The sequence below is a fragment of the Lactuca saligna genome, chromosome 4 (genome assembly GCF_052625555.1).
Source record: "Lactuca saligna cultivar CGN05327 chromosome 4, ASM5262555v1, whole genome shotgun sequence".
NCBI classification, from domain to species: Eukaryota; Viridiplantae; Streptophyta; class Magnoliopsida; order Asterales; family Asteraceae; genus Lactuca; species Lactuca saligna.
In genome coordinates, this window is record NC_136420.1 from 130,036,719 (window position 1) to 130,055,609 (window position 18,891).

Sequence of the window (18,891 nt, forward strand, 5' to 3'; positions counted from 1 at the left end):
AAGTTGAAAGAGATGCTCTTTTGGTCCCTTTGAGACTTAAAAACAAGATCTTGGTGGTTTAGACCATTCTAATGGATAAAGTTAGAAAATTTATCCATTATGGAGCTATTAGGATCCATAAAATGTGATCTTTGTCCTTCTAGTTCTTCCATGAAAGTGTCATGATGTGTTAATGGATTAATAAGTTAAGGTTTTGGCTTTTAGACCTTTTTTAGACATGGAAAGTCATAAAGGTGGAAACTTTATGACTTAAAATGATGTTTTGGGACTAGATCTGAGTGTTGGATGAAAGGAGTTAAAAGAATAAGCACTTAATGGAAAAATGTCATCTGACCGAGTACGCTAGGTGTACCTTTGAGTACATTGTGCATACTCGTATAGGGTCCCGATTCTGGATGGTGAGTACGCCATGCATACGAGCTGAGTAAATTGGGCGTACTCAGCCTGAAGTTTGACTTTCATTGACTGTTGACTTTTGACCAAGTTTGATAGTAGGTCAAACTTGAGGATTTTGGACTATTAATTAAGATTTTATCTAGACCTGGTGTTATTGGATTCGTGGGTGCAAGAAGTGAAGAAAAGGGATCGTATCGTAGTGTTTTAGAGTTCTTCGAGTTAGGTGAGTTTTCTCACTATGCTTGTGGGTCGAAGGCACCAATGTCGGCCCACTAACTTGTGTGTGTGTAGGATGCTTGTTGTCTTTGTGACTCTATCATGATTGTATGTGTATATACATGCTAACCAGCTGGGTCTTATTTGTTTTTATTATTATATATGATATTGTGTATGTTGAGACCTTGAGTAGTCTACAAGGTTGCTGATAACCTATAGGGCATGTTGTTTGTTTACTAAGACTTTGGGTAATCTCCATGATTGCTGATAACCCATGGGGCATGTTATTTGCCAAATGAGACTTCGAGTAGTCTCCAGGGTTGCTAACAACCCATATATGTTTATTTGTGATGTGTTGTGTGTGGTACTGTGGGGAACTCACTAAGCTTTGTGCTTTTGATGTGTGGTTCAAATGTTTTCAGGTTTTCTTATAATAAAGGAAGGGCACATCTCGATTGCATCGAATCCATGGGAGACTTGTGAATGTGATAACTTTTGATGATACTCAAATAAATATTTTAAGATTAAATGGTCCTATTTAATATTTTGTAGTTGTGATTTTAATAAACACTTAAACTTACAATTCGAAAAATTTGGGTTGAAATTTAGGGTGTTACAAGTTGGTATCAGAGCCTTGGTTTGAGAGATTCAGACATACTCTCGTGTGTGACTAAACTTAAACTAAGGAATTGGTAAAATTTTATAAAAGAAAATGATTTTCTAATTTTTTTTTTAATAAAAGAGGGTACGATACGGGCAATCAGCCGAGCTCAAGTAAGTATTTCCCAAAATACCCATATATGTTTTATGATTAATGTTTGATATGAGTATATGAGAATTCCATGCTATATTAGGGCTAAGGATTTGCTTAGTGTTGCCTGGTAGGATGTTTGATTAGGAAAGATGCCTTATACTTGTCGTGTGAGTTGGTAGTGATGCATGCTAGTGACTAAAGATCTTCAGAATCTTCTGAGGTAGGTTGACCTGATTATGTAATGCTTTTAGTTCTAGATGCATGAATGTTGCTTCCTTTGTGCTATGTAGGACTCATGTTGATGTAAGTTAGCTATCACATGAATATGTGAAGTTACATGCAGTGAGGGTTAAATAATCTTAGAGTAGTTTCTTGGCCTGATTGCGCATCTCTTGTTAAGACTAACCGTTGTAGGGTTGGGTCTTTTAGTCAAAGGATTATCTAAGCTTTGTTGCATGTAATTGTATTCTCATGAAGTGGTTAACTGACATTAGTAGAGGTCCTTTAGTAGTTGATGAAAGGGTAAGGTGGTAATCCTAGGAGAGCCTAAGAAGCGCTTTAGTGTGATTGGTGCAATGTTTAGCGGATTTTGGAGGGTATCATTTTGAGGAGGTGACTTAGAGGAATCAAGATGATTCTGAGGAAAGTACGGATAGGTGTGGAAGTTAGTATTGGATAATACTATTAGAAGTACAAGATCTGTACTCGAATCAATGAAAGTCCCAAATATTCTAAGGGTCTGGTTCAATGTAGGAACATGGTTTGGCACCATGAATCCATTGCGAAATTTTAGGTATTATTAGCTTTTCAGTTGTGGCTATCTGGGAAGAAGACGGTTCGGCTGATTATTTGGGCCTTAGTGGCCATGTCATTTAGGGTTGAATGGTATAGACCTAGATGAGTAGTTGATTTTGAGGTCTTGGGGGCCTTACTTGAGCTTGTGTTTGTCTGAGTCATGGGACTCAAGGAGGGAGTGGTTGGGATGAGCGGCTTGAGGATTGCAGTCTTGAGGTTGAGTGATCGGCCGCTGGCTTATGATGACATTTTCTATAATGAGGATTCTATTTTTCTAGTTTTCTATGTTGGGGGAGAGAGAGCGAGCGTATAATTGCAGAGATTGGAGGATGGCCCAGTGGGGGAAACCGAATGGTTGCGGTATCCACGATAAAGGTGGAAATACACGAGAGGATTCTTGTGGTTTCAGCACCTCGAGAAAATTCCATATGTGGAAAGAGAGTCATTTTCGTGGAGACTATACAAGATGAGGACCAGGGGTATGCCTTCCTTAAGTTCAATTAGAGAGTGTTATGGAAGGTTTTTCTAGGTAGGGATGAGCATATGGACTGGGGAATCAGCCGGAAGCGGTACCGGAACCGGAACCTGATGGAACCGGTCTAGTCGGGACGGATACTTTATTATTGTTGATTTTTGGAACCGTGAACCGGCATAAACTGATCTTGGAACTGGCCTACAACCAGGAACCGAAACAAACAAAAAATACGATGTGAAATATGTGTTTCTCGACTATAGCCCTCAAGGTAAATAAAACCATTTTTTTAGTACTAAAAATTAGCAATATTCACAAATTTAGCATTTTGTCCAAATTTTGAAAGTTGCATAATTCACTCATTTTTAGTTGTATTGACCTAAATCTTTTTCCTATAAGTTTTTTAAGTTTTGTAGATAATTTTAGACTATAAAAACTCTTAATTTGATTAAAAATTAAATGAGTTACAAGTTCTGCAAGGAAGCAAATCAAATTAGATTTTTTTTTTCTATTTTAACAATAAATCGCATTCTGATTTTTTTTTTGTAAAATGTGCACATCTCACTTATTTTAAGTCCTATTGACCCGATTCTTTTTCCTACATGTTGTTTAGGTTTTGTAGATAATTTTAGACTATAAAATCGCTTGATTTTGTTAAAAATTGAATGAGTTAAAAGCCACGCATGGAAGCATATTAAATCATAATTTTTTTTTTTCTGTTTCAGCAGTAAATTGCATTCTGATTTTTTGTTAAAATATGTATATCTCACTCATTTTAAGTTCTATTTACCTGATTCTTTTTCCTACATGTTTTTTAGGTTTTGTAGGTAATTTTAGACTTTAAAAACTCTTGATTTGGTTAAAAATTGAATGAGCTACATGTCTTGGAATATAGCATACCAAGACATACCGGTTCCAACATCGAAGACCCAGCAAAAACCGGACCCGGTAGAACAGGTGGTCTGGTTCAGTTCTAAATTTCAACCAACTTCGGTACCCAGGTCGGTTTCAGTCGGGTCGGTTCCATTGCTCAACCCTAGTTTTAGGTGATCAGGAGAAGTGAATTGGGAATGACAACTTTCGTTGTCTATGTTGTATCTTGATTATGAGGATGATGCCTCATGTTTTTATGATTGAGTTTCGTGATGGGGTGAAGGTTAAGGATTTAGAGACAAAGTGTGTGGTAGTCCAATTGTTCTTAGATGGAGAATCGGTGTTATGAATGAGCTATCAGAGTTATTGCTTGTGCCTTTGCATGGGATTCTTGATGATAGAGGCGGTTATGAATGGGAAGTTTTTGAGGTCTCCATTTGAGATTCAGAATGTCGTTGAGTTGTTGGTTCTTTATTTGGAAGATCATCATGCGTTCTATTATACATTCCAAGAGGCAAGAATGCCACTTGGAAGATCAACGCCAATTATATAAGCCGGATTGAAGTGTAGTTATCTACAACGCCGATTAGTGATAGTTTTAACCCAAGTAGGGGAGAACTGGGTATGCTACTTGGAAGATCAATGATCTGTTCGAGTTCACGGTTCTAGAAGAATGGCTTTCACGAATCGGCGGTTTGGGTATGCAAGACTCTGATTCAACACGAGGGTGCGGAGCAAGTTACCATTAGATATATGTGCTTGAAAATACATGAATTTTTTGCGATAGGAAGCTGTTGGTCTAGGATCTCGTTGTAGCCAGTGGCCCTTTTGGGAAATCCGATGAACTATTTAATAGGTGGTTAGGTCGCTAGGGTCAAACATCAGTTGTTGAAGGATTCAACAGCTCGAGGTATAAATTACCACATGATGTGTGATTTTTTTTATAAATATTTTAAATGTTCAAGTTTTAAATTTATAAAACTGAATTTATCACAACCGGACTAACACACACACACTGGGTAGTAAGCCTAATCGTGTAATAGTACAGTTGTGGTAAGAACAGGTGTTGAGCACAAGGGGAACAGTGGTGAATTAATTTGGAGTTTTTGATTATAGGTTACACTAAACACAATAAAGAAATAAAGAATATTTTATTAAATACTTTAAATTCAACTAAACATTAAATATCGATGAATTGACTGGAAGATAAATTTCTTTAGGTACTTTGGTTTTGATAAATTACATCTCAAATTAAAGGTTAACTACTGATACAATGGATATTCATTCATTATTCACCGATTCCTAATATGACTAGTGTCATGGTTATGAAACCTAATCGTTTGATTTCAACACAACTATTAAATCATTGATCGGGTGAACAAATAATCATGCAAATCAGTATTCAGTTCGTATTAAGCAAGATTTGATCTTATTTAACCGTAATTGTAATTGGAGTTAACTCATGCAGAGAATGGTCATTCTACTCATGCATACACATTAAAGTTCATTACTTTATTCTCTTACCCTAGGTTTTGGTCAAAACTCTAGTCATAATCACTAATGGTTATTGGACCACTATAATTAAAATTAACACACCTAGATAGTCCTCTAAACTTTATTAATTCAACAATAGAAAACAAAACACCAATCTTTAACACATGTGGGTCTTCAATCAAACTTGACAAAAAAAAATTTAATAAGAATAAATAATCAAACTAGTAATTAAACCATAAATTCAAAGATTCATTCAGCCACAAACACAAAGTAGAAGGTTTTAACACTGAAATCAGAAAGTAACACGTAATGGAATCACAATGGAATGCTAAACATGGTCACGATAACAAACCACACGATCTTCGACATGAATCCGCTCTACAATCCCTTGAATCTTAGCTCGCGTCAGCTCAACGGCCTTCTGACCGCCTTCTAGACCCTCAAAACAGCTTCTTTGAGGTTTCTTGTCGACCAATGATCAATAAAAGTCGTAAATCCCCTCTAAAAATTGTCCAGATGCTCAAAAGATATAGATTCCCGAAAATCTGATCACCATGACATGGTAATGGCAGCATGTTGTGGTCCTCGTGTATATCCCGTATTCTCCAAGTCAGTCTTAATGTTCGCAAAGTTTCGATTTACTAAGTCGTGGTGGTGTCACCATGTCGTGGTAATGGGGAGTCAACATTTTCTCAGAACATGAAATTCGTTTGAAAATTTGTCTAGTTTTTAGATCATTTTGAATCTCTTCAATCGGAGTTACAGTTCATGAGATACGGCCAAAACACTAACAAGGGATCAAGTTGTCCCACAACATCCTTTTTGCGTATTTTTAGCTCTCTTCTCCTCCTTTTGCATTCCAGCTCCCATTTTAAGTAAAATTGAACATTTTAACGCTTATTAAGTATCTTTTAGTTCTAAATAGCATAAAAAGATAGTATAAAACAATAAAAAAAACATCATAAATATATGCATAAAATAGACATTATCAAACTACTGTATACTAGCCTTTTGCTTGCACCCAAGCAAACTGATTTTATTATTATTATATCAAGACTTTTGCTATCAACATCAAACTAGAAAATCCATTTTGAGCCTCTCCATTACTCCAAGAATGCAATGCATGTATTTGTGTCTAAATTTTCGTAAGAACCTCCCCACTCCTAAATACTCATAATCATTATAAACACTTTCCCACTTCATTTGAACATCGCTCATTTTATCTATCCCTCCAAATCCATCCCCATAAAACTTTCTTAACCTCAAGGTATTTTTGGTTAAACCCCATGCATACACATGAAAAAATATCTTAGAAAATGAAAAATAAAATAAATAACGTGGCACATTTCGCCTTATTTTGGAGTCTTTGATAATTCAGAGCTTTTCTTTATGATATTTCTTGATCTTCATAGCTTTGTAGACTCTTTCAAACTTTGCAAATTTTTTCTCTTTTCAACTTCTTTTTTTTTTTTGTTTTTTTACTATTTTTTTTTCTTTTCTCTCTTTTTTTCACTTAAAAACTAAAAACCCTAAAAAAAATATGCATAAGCAAGAGACCCTAACTTCAACCCTTATTGGTTAGAGATATTTGTCTAATGTGCAATGACTACATAAGCTCTCCTAGATACATTTCTGGTACACGATGCTAAATATATTGTGATCCTCAAACTAAGCAATGTTGTGTTTTTGTTCCATGATTTCACTAGGATAGGGAAGCCATAAATACACTATAACATATATATTGGCTCAAATAAACATTAAAACTCGCATTGGATCATACCATACAATGCTAGCAACCTAGATCTCAACACAACTTTTTTTTTCACTAGATTTAGTTTTAGATTATTGTTTTTCACTTTATTCTGTTTCAGATTATTGTTTCAAATCTTTCTAATAGTTTTTAAATCCTATTCATTTTTCATAATTTTAATTTATCAATAAGCTTGTATTCCTATATTCGACCTCCTATCCCACACTTATTTTATGCAATGTTCCAATTGCATGCTTAAACAATTAAAGAACGTAAAATTAAAGAGAGGGAGAGAGAGAGAGAGAGAGAGAGAGAGAGAGAGGGAGAGAGAGAGAATTAGAACAGACTCCCCTGAGGTAGTAGTAGCGAGATCGAATGTTGCTGCTAAAAGTTGCTCTAAAAATTGTTGGAAGACTAGAAAATGGAATGTTGCCTTTGTATGTGTTGGAAGACTTGGACATCTCGTATAACCGTTGGAAACATTACTTCTAGGCTCCTCTCGTTTGAATCCAAATGTGCCAAATCAAAATAAACCAAAGAACCATATTCAAAAAGTGTTTTGATCCTCATCCATGATGTGGGAAAGCAACGCCACGTTGTGGTGTCGTGTGAGGAGTCATAATGATCATGAAAAATAAGAACACTACGACGTGGTCTGATGGTTCTATGTCATGGTAACTTCTCAGAATGTCTTTAAGAGCCAAAATAATGCATCTTTTCGTCTTAAGGGTTTAGGACCATTCCTAAACTCTTCTTTCTGTAGAATTCCTTAAAAAATCTTCTCTTCATCAAGTAAAGAACCCCACACTAATTAAAAAATCTGGTCTTTGATTGTAAACTTCAAAAATCACATGACTTTTTCTCTCATGACAAATCAGCATTCAACGCCGATTGTTGAAATTTCTAAAGGCATCCAAAGGGCAAAAATTCTGCAAAGATCTGAAACATCAAGAGCATCAACATGGAAAACAAAATGTAAACAAACTAAAAATAAAAATAAAAAGTCACTAAAGTAACAAAATAATAGATAACCAAAATAATTAAAAAGGATATCACAATCACTCATCTTCGTCGAAATCAAGCTACAATTGTTGATTAAATCCATTACATGCAAGAGGTGGTTTGTAAAAAAAAAAAAAAAAAAAAAAAAAAAAAAAAAAAAAAAAAAAAAACTTTCGGGACCTGTCAGACTAATTCCTTTTTTTTTCTTTACACCATTAACTAATAAATAGAACAAGAGTTGATCCAACTAGTCAAAACTAGCAAGAGTTTGGTCTTCCACTTAACCACCTCGTTATGGCTTGCCATACCATCTCTCATGGATTGAGTTGGCCGAATCACCAAAGTAGTAGACTAAACAAGTCAAGAATTCCCTAATCGCTTGGATTCTCGAAACCCATGCAAAACGTAAAATTAAGCAATGCGTATGATCATGAATTCCTGCACATAACAAAAAAACCTTCTTGACAAGTGACATGATATCAACGAAAATAGAAAAAAAAAACTAAAAATAAAAAACAAATAACGAATAATGAAACAAACTAAATTAACTAAAAACCATTCCCCAACAACGCCGCCAAAAACTTGATGTGTGACTTTTTTATATAAATATTTTAAATGCTCAAGTTTCAAATTTATAAAACTGAATTTATCGCAATCGGACTAACACACACACTAGCGGTGTACCTAATCGTGTGATAGTATAGATGTGGTAAAAGGTGTCGAACACAAGGGGAACAGTGGTGAATTAATTTGGAGTTTTTGGTTACAGGTTACACTAAACACACTACAGCAGTAAATAATATTTTATTAAATACTTTAAATTCAACTAAACATCAAATATCGATAAACTGTCTGGAAACAAATTTCTTTAGGTACTTTGTTTTAGATAAATTACATCTCAAATTACTAATTAACTACTGATGCAATGGATATTCATTCATTATTCACCGATTCCTAATATGACTAGTGTCATGGTCATGACACATAATCCTTTGATTTCAACACAACTATTAAATCATTGATCGGGTGAACAAATAATCATGCAAATCAGTATTCAGTTCGTATTAAGCAAGATTTGATTTTATTTAACCGTAATTGTAATTGGATTTAACTCATGTAGAGAATGGTCACTCTACTCATGCACACACATTAAAGTTCATTACTTTATTCTCTAACCCTAGGTTTTGGTCAAAACTCTAGTCATAATCACAAATGGTTACTGGACAACTATGATTCAAATTAACACAGCTAGATAATCCTCTAAACTTTATTAATTCAACAATAGAAAACAAAACAACAATATTTAACACATGTGGATCTTTAATCAAACTTGAAAAAATAAATTAAATAAGAATAAATAACCTAACTAGCAATTAAACCATAAATTCAAAGATTCATTCAGTCACAAACACAAAGTAGAAGGTTTTAACACTTAAATCAGAAAGTGACACATAATGGAATCACAATGGAATGCTAAACCTGGTCATGATAACAAACCACATGATCTACGACATGAATCCACTCTCCAATCCCTTAGATATTCACTCCCGTCAGCTTAACGGCCTTCTGGCCGCCTTCTAAACCCTCAAAACAGCTTCTCTGAAGTTTCTTGTCGACCAAGGATCAATAAAAGTCGTAAATACCCTCTAAAAGTTGTCCAGATGCTTGAAATATATAGATTCCCAAAAATATAATCACCATGGCGTGGTAATGGCACCACGTCGTACTCTTCGAGTATATCTCGTATTCTCAAAGTCAGTCTCAACGTTTGCGAAGTTTCGGTTTACCACGTTATCGTGGTATCACCATGTTATGGTAATGGGGAATCAACATTTTCACAAAACACAAAAGTCATTCGAAATTTTTTCTAGTTTTCATATCATTTTGCATCTTGTCAATCGGAGTTTCAGTTCATCAGATATGGATAGAACACTAACAAGGGGTCAAGCTGTCTAGTAACATCCTTTTTGCATCTTTTTAGCTCCTTTCTCCTCTTTTTGCATTCCAGCTCCCATTTTAACTATAATTGAACATTTCAAATCTTATTAAGAATCTTTTAGTTTGAATTAACATAAAAACATAGTATAAAACAATAAGAAAACATCACCACCTATAGTCCAAGATAAGTAGTGGTTGATCTTGTTGGGTTATGGGAAATATATCAATCCTATGGTGTACATGCAAACCCTAATGCTTGGATCTAGTTTTTCTAGTTTGTACATGCAATAATCATGCAAGGCTCGCAAACCCTAATCTAGCATACAACAAAAATCGAAATCGACATAAATAACTAGTAAGAATGTTACCTTTGATTGTTGCTTGAAGATCATGAGCTTTTGAGAAACCTACCACCTCAAATGCGATGCCTTTAATGATTCACAAACATCGAAGCAAGTTGTAAGATCTTAGAGAAAAGGGAAGGGCTCAAACTCGACTCTATGATCTCTAGGGTTCAAGTGGTAGCCGAAATTGTGAAGCCTAGGGTCCTTCATTTAGGTGAGTTGTTAGGGTTTCAGTCAAAACCCTAATGGGATTGCTTAGGCCTTAAGTAGGCCACAAGATCCTTCCAGAAGGCCTCCTACGGACGATTTATATGTGGGATTCCCCATAGAATTCGCCAATCCCTTCTTTAGGGTTCCTCAGCCCATATTGTAACAATCATATAAATACAATGTCAGTCCCCTTAGTTTAATTAATCTCTTTTGACCACAAAATTAATTCTTGACCAATATTAATTAAACAAATACGATTTCTCCTTTAATATATTATTCATATACTATATTATAAACCATAATAACCTCTTTCTCCATTATTCATCCATTCAAGTTGATCTGGCGAAGGTAACCCAAAAGGACCATGCTACAACCAAGTCAAGTACATATCAAATATAGTTATGGGCTTAGACACCTAATCCAATAGTCTCCCACTTGGATAAGTCTAATAACTATAAATGCAAGTACGACTTCAAAATCCGATTAGCAATCACAGCTCTCAAAAGCCACTGTTAAACTCTATCACGTCCTTTAGATAAGGGATCGTATAGTCCTCCATTCTCATGATATCGTGTGGACAATCACATGGAACATAACCATACTTATTGTCCAGCAGTTTGTTTCTTGATCTCTGATCTGTCTAACATAGAACTTAATTGAACACATCAATTTGGTCCTAACCGGGCCTGACACATAAGTTAAACCAAATCATCGAGGGGACCAAGATATCGCATTTACCCTCATAGGATAAAAGGAACATATAAACTTTGACTTATATGCTTGTACTATTTACTCGTCAAATCGTACATAACAATTCGTTTTATAACATCAAGTTACTGATGCGTTTACGCATTATCAGTGCACAACCAACTCGTAAATAACAACTCATATATCTAGGTTGAAAGACTATATGATTTTATCGTCTCACAATCACTCGTGATAAAATTCCATGAAGTGATTCATGTGAGCGCGGTTTAATCCACTGCTCAAATCTTATTTCAAGAGCACTTATGAATGTTACAACAAACTTTTGCCATGTCTAAACATTTAGACAATCTACAAGCCAATTCATGACAGTATTCTTTCATACCTACTTCCAGCATATTGGCAACTATGGATGGTTTAAATAATCTTATTATTTAGGAAGTCAAAACATGCAAAGTGAAACAATAACTTTACTCATAAATAATATTGCTTAATTTAATCATCAAATGTTAATTACAATTTATCTATTACAAGTTTCTAAAAACTATCTAATCACTAAAACTAATATCATCCTTCAGCCCAATGCTCCTAGCGTGTTGCAAGTGCGTAACCCTACTCAATCCCTTTATAAGGGGATCTGTTGGGTTTTATTCTGACGATACCCTCATAACTACGAGTAGTCCCTCTTCTACCCGTTGTCTGATGAAATGATATTTTCAATCGATATGTCTGGATCTGCCATGATGCCTCGGTTTCTTGGTCAAGGCGACCACACCTTCGTTGTCATAGAAAATATCCATAGGCTCCTTTATGACCGATACAGCTCCAAGGTCTCTAATGAAGTTCTTTATCCATATCGCCTCCTTCGATACTTTGCTCTCTGCTATGTACTCTGATTCACACGTTGAATCAACTATGGTCTCCTGCTTGGAACTTTTCCAAGTCACTGCTCCTCCATTTAGGGTAAAGACACAGCCTGATTGCGAGCGGAAATTACCCGGTCAGTATGGAAGCTGGCGTCACTATACCCTCGCACTCTCAAGTCATCATTGCCACCGAGGATAAGGAACCATTCCTTAGTCCTTCGTAGGTACTTAAGAATATTATTTACTGCGGTCCAGTGTGCTTTACTAGGGTTCCCTTGATATCTGCTGACCATGCTCAAAGCAAAGGCCACATCAGGGCGAGTACAAGTCATAACATACATGATTCAGCCAACTGCGGAAGCATAAGGTACTCTGCTCATCTCTGCCATCTCGGTTTTGGTACTCGGGCTTTGAGTCTTACTCAACTTGATACTGCTTTGGATTGGTAACTCCCTTTTCTTGGAATTCTCCATGCTAAAACGTTTCAACACTTTATCCAATTAGGTACTTTGACTAAGTCTTATTAGTCTCTTACTCCTATTTCTCAATATCCTTATCCCAAGAATATAAGCAGCTTCTCTGAGGTCCTTCATAGCGAAGCACTTCCCAAGTCAGGACTTAACCTCCTGCAAGGTTGGCACGTCGTTTCCTATGAGAAGTATGTCATCTACATACAATATGAGAAATCTAACTATACTCACACTGGCTTTGATATATACACATGACTCATCATCACTTCTCAAAAAACCAAACTCTTTGACTTTCTCATCAAAACAAAGATTCCATCTGTAAGATGCTTGCTTCAATCCATAAATAGATTTCTTAATCTTACACACTCTATTCGGGTACTTTGCATTGAGAAAAACCTACTGTCTGACTCATGTAAACATGTTCAACCAACTTCCCGTTAAGGAAAGCAGTTTTCACATCCATATGCCATATTTCATAATCATGAAACACAATTATGGCTAGCATAACCCTTATAGATTTAATCTTCGCTACTGGTGAGAAGGTCTCATCATAGTTAACTCTGAGAGTTTGAGTAAAGTCCTTCGCAACCAATCGCACCTTGTACGTGTGTAATTTCCCGTTCATGTCGATCTTCTTCTTGAAGATCCACTTGCACCCAACTGTCTTATGACCTTGTACATTGTCAACCAAGTTCCAAACTTGATTATCATATGTGGACTGAATCTCGCTGTACATATCCTCTTTCCATTTTGCAGACTCCGGGCCCGCCATGGCTTCCTAAGGGGAAGGAGTCGGTATAGTAGCAACACATCGCACACACCCGATTCCGCATTTTTGAGATCCATGGGATTGTACTCTGACATTATTAGTATTGATGATATGATTTCTAAAACTCATGATTGTTGTTTTATGGATCAATATTATATTGATGATGCTTTAAGTAAACTGTTTTATGAGTAACATATTTAAAAACAAAAGTTTTTGCCATGTTTTTTGGGATGTTACAAGTTGGTATCAGAGCCTTGGTTTGAGCGATTCGAGCACACTCTCGGGTGTGTCTGAACTCAAACTAAGGACTTGGTATCAATTTTTTTCAAAAGAAAGATCTTTTAAAAAGGAGTTTGAAAGACATTGAAAAGAGAAAAGAACTCTAAAGAGGACAAGGTGCGACGACTAACTTGCCATTGCCAACCGTATCCCCTTTCACCCACGAGACATTGTCGGAGAACAATGTCAGGGACACGGTGAGAACCTTCCGTGGAGCTCAAGTAAGTTTTCCCCAAGATATCCACACATTTATGATATATTATAATATGAGTATGAGAACTGCATGTTAGGGCAGGGCTAAGGATCTAGAAAGGATTCTTTTTATGCCTATTGTATGTGTATGGGAACTGCATGCTAGATTAGGGTTAAGGATCTAGGAAGATGCCTTACATGCATGCTTTATGTGTGTATTTAAATTCATGATAGAACTGAGTAGTCAGTGATATGATAGCCTGGATAGGACATGCTTCGTTTGGGGTACTCAATGCCCGAATGCTACTTGATTTGTGCTTTTAGGAGTCCTAGTTATCATTAGTTAACTAGTAGACGAATACGTTAATTTACGTATTATGAGGACGCAATAATTTCAGAAGGTTAGGTCTAGCCTTATTTCGCAGCTCTTGTTTGAGTCCAATAGTTGTAGGGAAGGACCTCTCATTCGAAGAATTATCTGATCTTAGTAAATGTAATGGTATCCGGGAGTTAGTTAGGGAGAGATGACAGAGACTTTTATGCAACTGATGGCGGAGAGTGGTTTGGAGAGAGAGTTACACTAGGGTGAGCCTAGGATGAGATTAGCATAAGAGTGAAGCAGTAGTATTAGAAGGGACTTGGTAAAGTAAAGGCATTCCTTGAGGAAAGTATGGATAGATCTGGAATATAGTATGGGCCTGCACTACTAAAAGCCGAGGATCCATACTCAAGTCAAGGAGGGTCAAGATGGAACCAGAGTACTTGTAGACTGTGTGAGACCTCTCAAGATTCTGTATGACCCTCGTAATTATGTGTTTTGTTTCATAATGGTGATGATTACACGACACGGAGCAGGAGGATCGGGATTAGGGTCTGGTTCGGGATCAGGTGTTGAGCCAGTTGACGAAGGACTACGTGAGTTCATTGCTTATAAGATCACTAGAGGCATCCTTGAGTCGAACCTGGTGATTTTTGAGTCGATCAAGGAAGGGATTATGGAGCTGATGGAAGATCACCTCAGGGTGTTCAGAAGTGACTGGACGTCTAGCCAGTCAGGGGCATGCACACTGTCCTTTAAGGACTTCGGGGGATGTGGTGCGCCAAACTTACATGGGGTGAAGGACCCCAATGCTGCCAGAAGGTGAATCACAGACATGGAGTCTGCTCAATTGACCAGCTTATTCCCTGAGGGGTCGAAGGTTCGATATGTTGCAGGGTGTTTGAGAGGTTGAGCTCGAGATTGGTGGGAGGCAATCAGTGATTCGTTAGCAGCCCCGACCATCGAGGCTATGACCTGGTCTGACTTTGTGACCAGGTTTAGGGCTGAGTTTGTGCCATCTGTGGAGCTCCTGCAGTTGGCTAGAGAGTTCTTGGATATAAGACAGGCGACTGATTTGGTGGTGAAGATTATCGCTAAGTTTAGGGAGAGGGCCATATTGGTGCCTCAATATGCAGGGGATGAGGAGATTCAAAAGACCTGCTATCATGACATGTTGAGGGATGACATCTGGAAACATGTCAGCTACTCAGCATGTCCGACATTGTATGACATGGTAGCCACGGAGAGGGAGAGGGATATTTACTTACAGCAACTTCGGAAGAGGAAGGCTGAGGAGGGGAAGGTTACTGGGGTTTCAAGGAAGAAACCCAAGGGATCCGACACCAGGTCGAAGGGCCTGTCGGGCCAAAGCTGCTACAGGAAATGCGGTAGGTCGCATAAGGGAGCTTATAGGTTGGGATCATCAGGTTGCTAAAAATACGGCAAGACTGGGAATTTCAGTATGGATTATACCGCCCCTACCCCCACTATTCAGATATCAGAGTTGCTCTGTTTCCACTGCAACCAGTGAGGCCTTAAAAAGGCAAATTTCCCTAAGTTAACAGCAGCAGCATCGCTAGTGGCGGCACTGGCTCCAGTGACCCTGCGGATTACTGATGGCCAGCAGGGCAAGTCAAAGGCTCCAATGGTGAGGAGTCGAGCCTTCCAGTTGACTACTAAGGAGGCACGCGCCCCACCCGATGTGGTGACAGCTATGATTTCTTCTCCCTAACTCTTATTTTATGTTGTTTATGATATTTATGTATATCTTTTATGTGTTGTTTAGGATCATTCCATGTGAACGGTATCCCAGTTCAGGTGTTGTTCGGTTTGGGCGCTACCCGATCATTTGTCTCTTATTCCCTTAGCAAGAGGTTCTCAGAGTCTCCGGGCATGTTGGATTTCCCTCTAGAGGTCGAGATTGCGGATGACCGATTAGTTTTGGCATCAGAGGTTTTCTGAGATTGTGTTTTGAGGCTGTTCGAGGAGCGCTACCTGGTAGACTTGGTTCCCATACTATTGCGAGGGAACAAAGTCATTATCGGTATGGACTGGTTGAACCCTAATGGGGCAGTGATCGATTGCGCACAATAGTTGGTTCGGGTCAGGACCCCAGGTGCGGGAGAGCTGGTGATTCAGGGCAAGAGGCCACAACATGGACCAGCTTTATGTTCAGCAATGAGGGATAGGCGCTACCTTCAGCAGGGCTGCAACGGATATGTCGCTTACATCATGGATACCTGAGAGGAGGGTAAGGAGACTATGAGTGATTTACCAGTGGTGTGAGAGTACTCGGATGTATTTCTAGAGGATTTACCTAGAATACCTCCAGAGAGGCAGGTGGAGTTTAGGATCGACCCAATCCCTGGTGCGGCTCCGATAACCAAGGCACCGTATCGGTTGGCTCCACCCGAGATGTAGGAGTTGTTTACGCAGCTGCAAGATCTGTTAGACAAGGGGTTTTTCAGACCGATCAGTTCGTCCTGGGAAGCCCTGATTCTATTCGTGAAGAAGAAGGACGGTTCACATCGGGTGTGGATATACTAATGGGAGCTGAACATGGAAACAGTGAAGAACCGTTACCCATTCTCGAGGATTGACGATCTTTTCGACAAGCTACAGGGGGCATCTTTGTTTTCCAATATCGATTTGCATTCAGGTTACCGTCAGATGAGGGTCAGAGACGAGGATGTACAGAAGACTGCTTTTCAGACTCGCTATGGCTACTATGAGTTCGTGGTGATACCCTTCGAGCTCACCAATGCTCCTGCCGCATTCATGGACCTTGTGAACCGCATGTACAGATCGATGTTGGATCGGTCTGTGATAGTTTTCATTGATGACATCTTGGTTTACTCCACGACATAGGAGGAGCATGAGGAGAACTTGCAGGAGCTGTTGGATTCCCTGCGGGGGGAGAGCTTGTATGCCATGTTCTCCAAGTGCGAGTTTTGGTTGCGCAAGGTGAAGTTTCTAGGGCACCTTGTCAAACAAAACGAGATTTTGGTTGACCAGGCTAAGGTGGAGGCCATGATGAGATGGGAGGTTCCGAAGTCTCCATTTGAGATTCAGAGTTTCCAGAGATTGGCAGGCTATTACCGGAGGTTCATTCAGCACTTCTCCAAGATAGTTGTGCCCTTGACCCGACTGAACAAAAAAGTCGTATTTCGCTGGGGGCCTGAGCAACAGTCAGCGTTTGAGACCTTGAGGCGGAGATTATGCGAGGCGCCGTTTCTATACCTACTAAAGGTCGTAGATGAAAGATCCTGAATTTTCTAAACTTTCGTATTTCTAAAAGACCCAAACTTTCATACTTGACAATATTGTTACTCGAAAACATGCTACATGCATATTTATAAAACAATATTTTACATTGATAGTTTATTTACATAGACTGGATACAAACCGACTATTAAGATTTTTACAGAGTTTTATATATATTACATACTTTCCAAGGAATACAATACAAAAGTTATAATATTATCTATTCTACATCTTCTACTAGTACAAAACTATATTGGATGCTTATCACCTGCAATAGTTTAAACATTGAGAGGAATAAGCGAGTGATGCTTAGTGAGTTCAATAACAGTTACAATATGACATTATGCCATATACATATCAACATGACAAAATTAAAGAGTCACAATGAACAAGAAAGGTAAATGAGTTCATATGACAGGATTTCCATATCAACGAATAATCAGATTCAAAGATTTGTAATCAGTGAGACATAAGAATTTCAATACTTGATATACATCAATAAGACTTTAGCCCAAGTGGCATAGAAAATATAATTTCGGAATATCATTTCGCTAGAATACACAGGCCTTCGGCCCTGTCTTTGTATTCTGTTAGTGCCAAAGTGATGCTTATGTCATACACTTCATGGCCAAAGGCTACATACCAATATCCAAGTGATGCTTATGTCATACATTTCATGGTCAAAGGAATAGCTCATTATCATAATAACATGGGAAAGCACATTGAACATATAACACACAGCATACAATTGTCCCTATATTGAAACTCACTGTGAAATAACCGGGGATTAAATGATAATTTGGGCAGCAAATCGGCTATAAATATAACTTTCTGTGACAAAACCGGGGATTTTTATCGAAAACCGGACCTTGCACGAGCAAATTTTCGACTTGAAAATATAATTTTCTTGGGAACTTCGGAGCATCGGGACTTGCGTTGGGTTTCGGGAATGATTCCTACGCTTCGGGGGGGTGTTAGGGTAAATTTACAAAGAATAGAGGGTGTAAAAGTGTAGAAATTGTAACCAAAATCCGGAAGCCCTTGGTCTCTATTTATAGGGCAGCGAAGCTGCAATATATGTTGGGTATAAGTCCTCTATATGTTGGGCGTACAGCGAGGCGGCCATCTACACGGGGCGTAGCTCACGTATACAGGGCGTACATGCGGTGAAATATCTCATCGGAACCCGGGCTCGGACGTGTCATGAATATATGATGCATGTCATATGAGCAAGGAATAGAGCGACATGGTTGGCCTCGGACCGTGTATACGAGTATGTTGGCCGTACAAAGTACGCGGGGCATACGACTTGGGACCATTCTCGTAATTTGTGCCATAAACTTGAAAAATTCATATCTTTTGCATATGAACTCAATTTTTGACGTTCTTTATATCCACGCGTAGGTGAGATTATGATCTATAACTTTCGTTTAGACTCCGTTAGCTAATTTTGAATTTATTTTTATTATTATATTTTTAACGGGCCGGGACAGGAAAAGTCCGTTAAAAATTCATAACTTCTTCATCCGAGGTCCGTTTTTGTCTGTCTTTTTACCGTTGTACTACTATTGACGAGAGTTTCGACTCTCATTTAGGTTGTGTCGGCTCAAAATCACTCGATCTTTATTTCGAGTTTTTAGCTATCTACTGTTTTTCCGAAACTTAAAAAAATCATAACTTCCTCTTACGAAGTCAGATTTGGACGTTCTTTTTATGAAAATTCTCAGTTTAACGAATACTACGACCTTCATTTAGATCATAAGGGCTAAAAAGTAGTTTATTG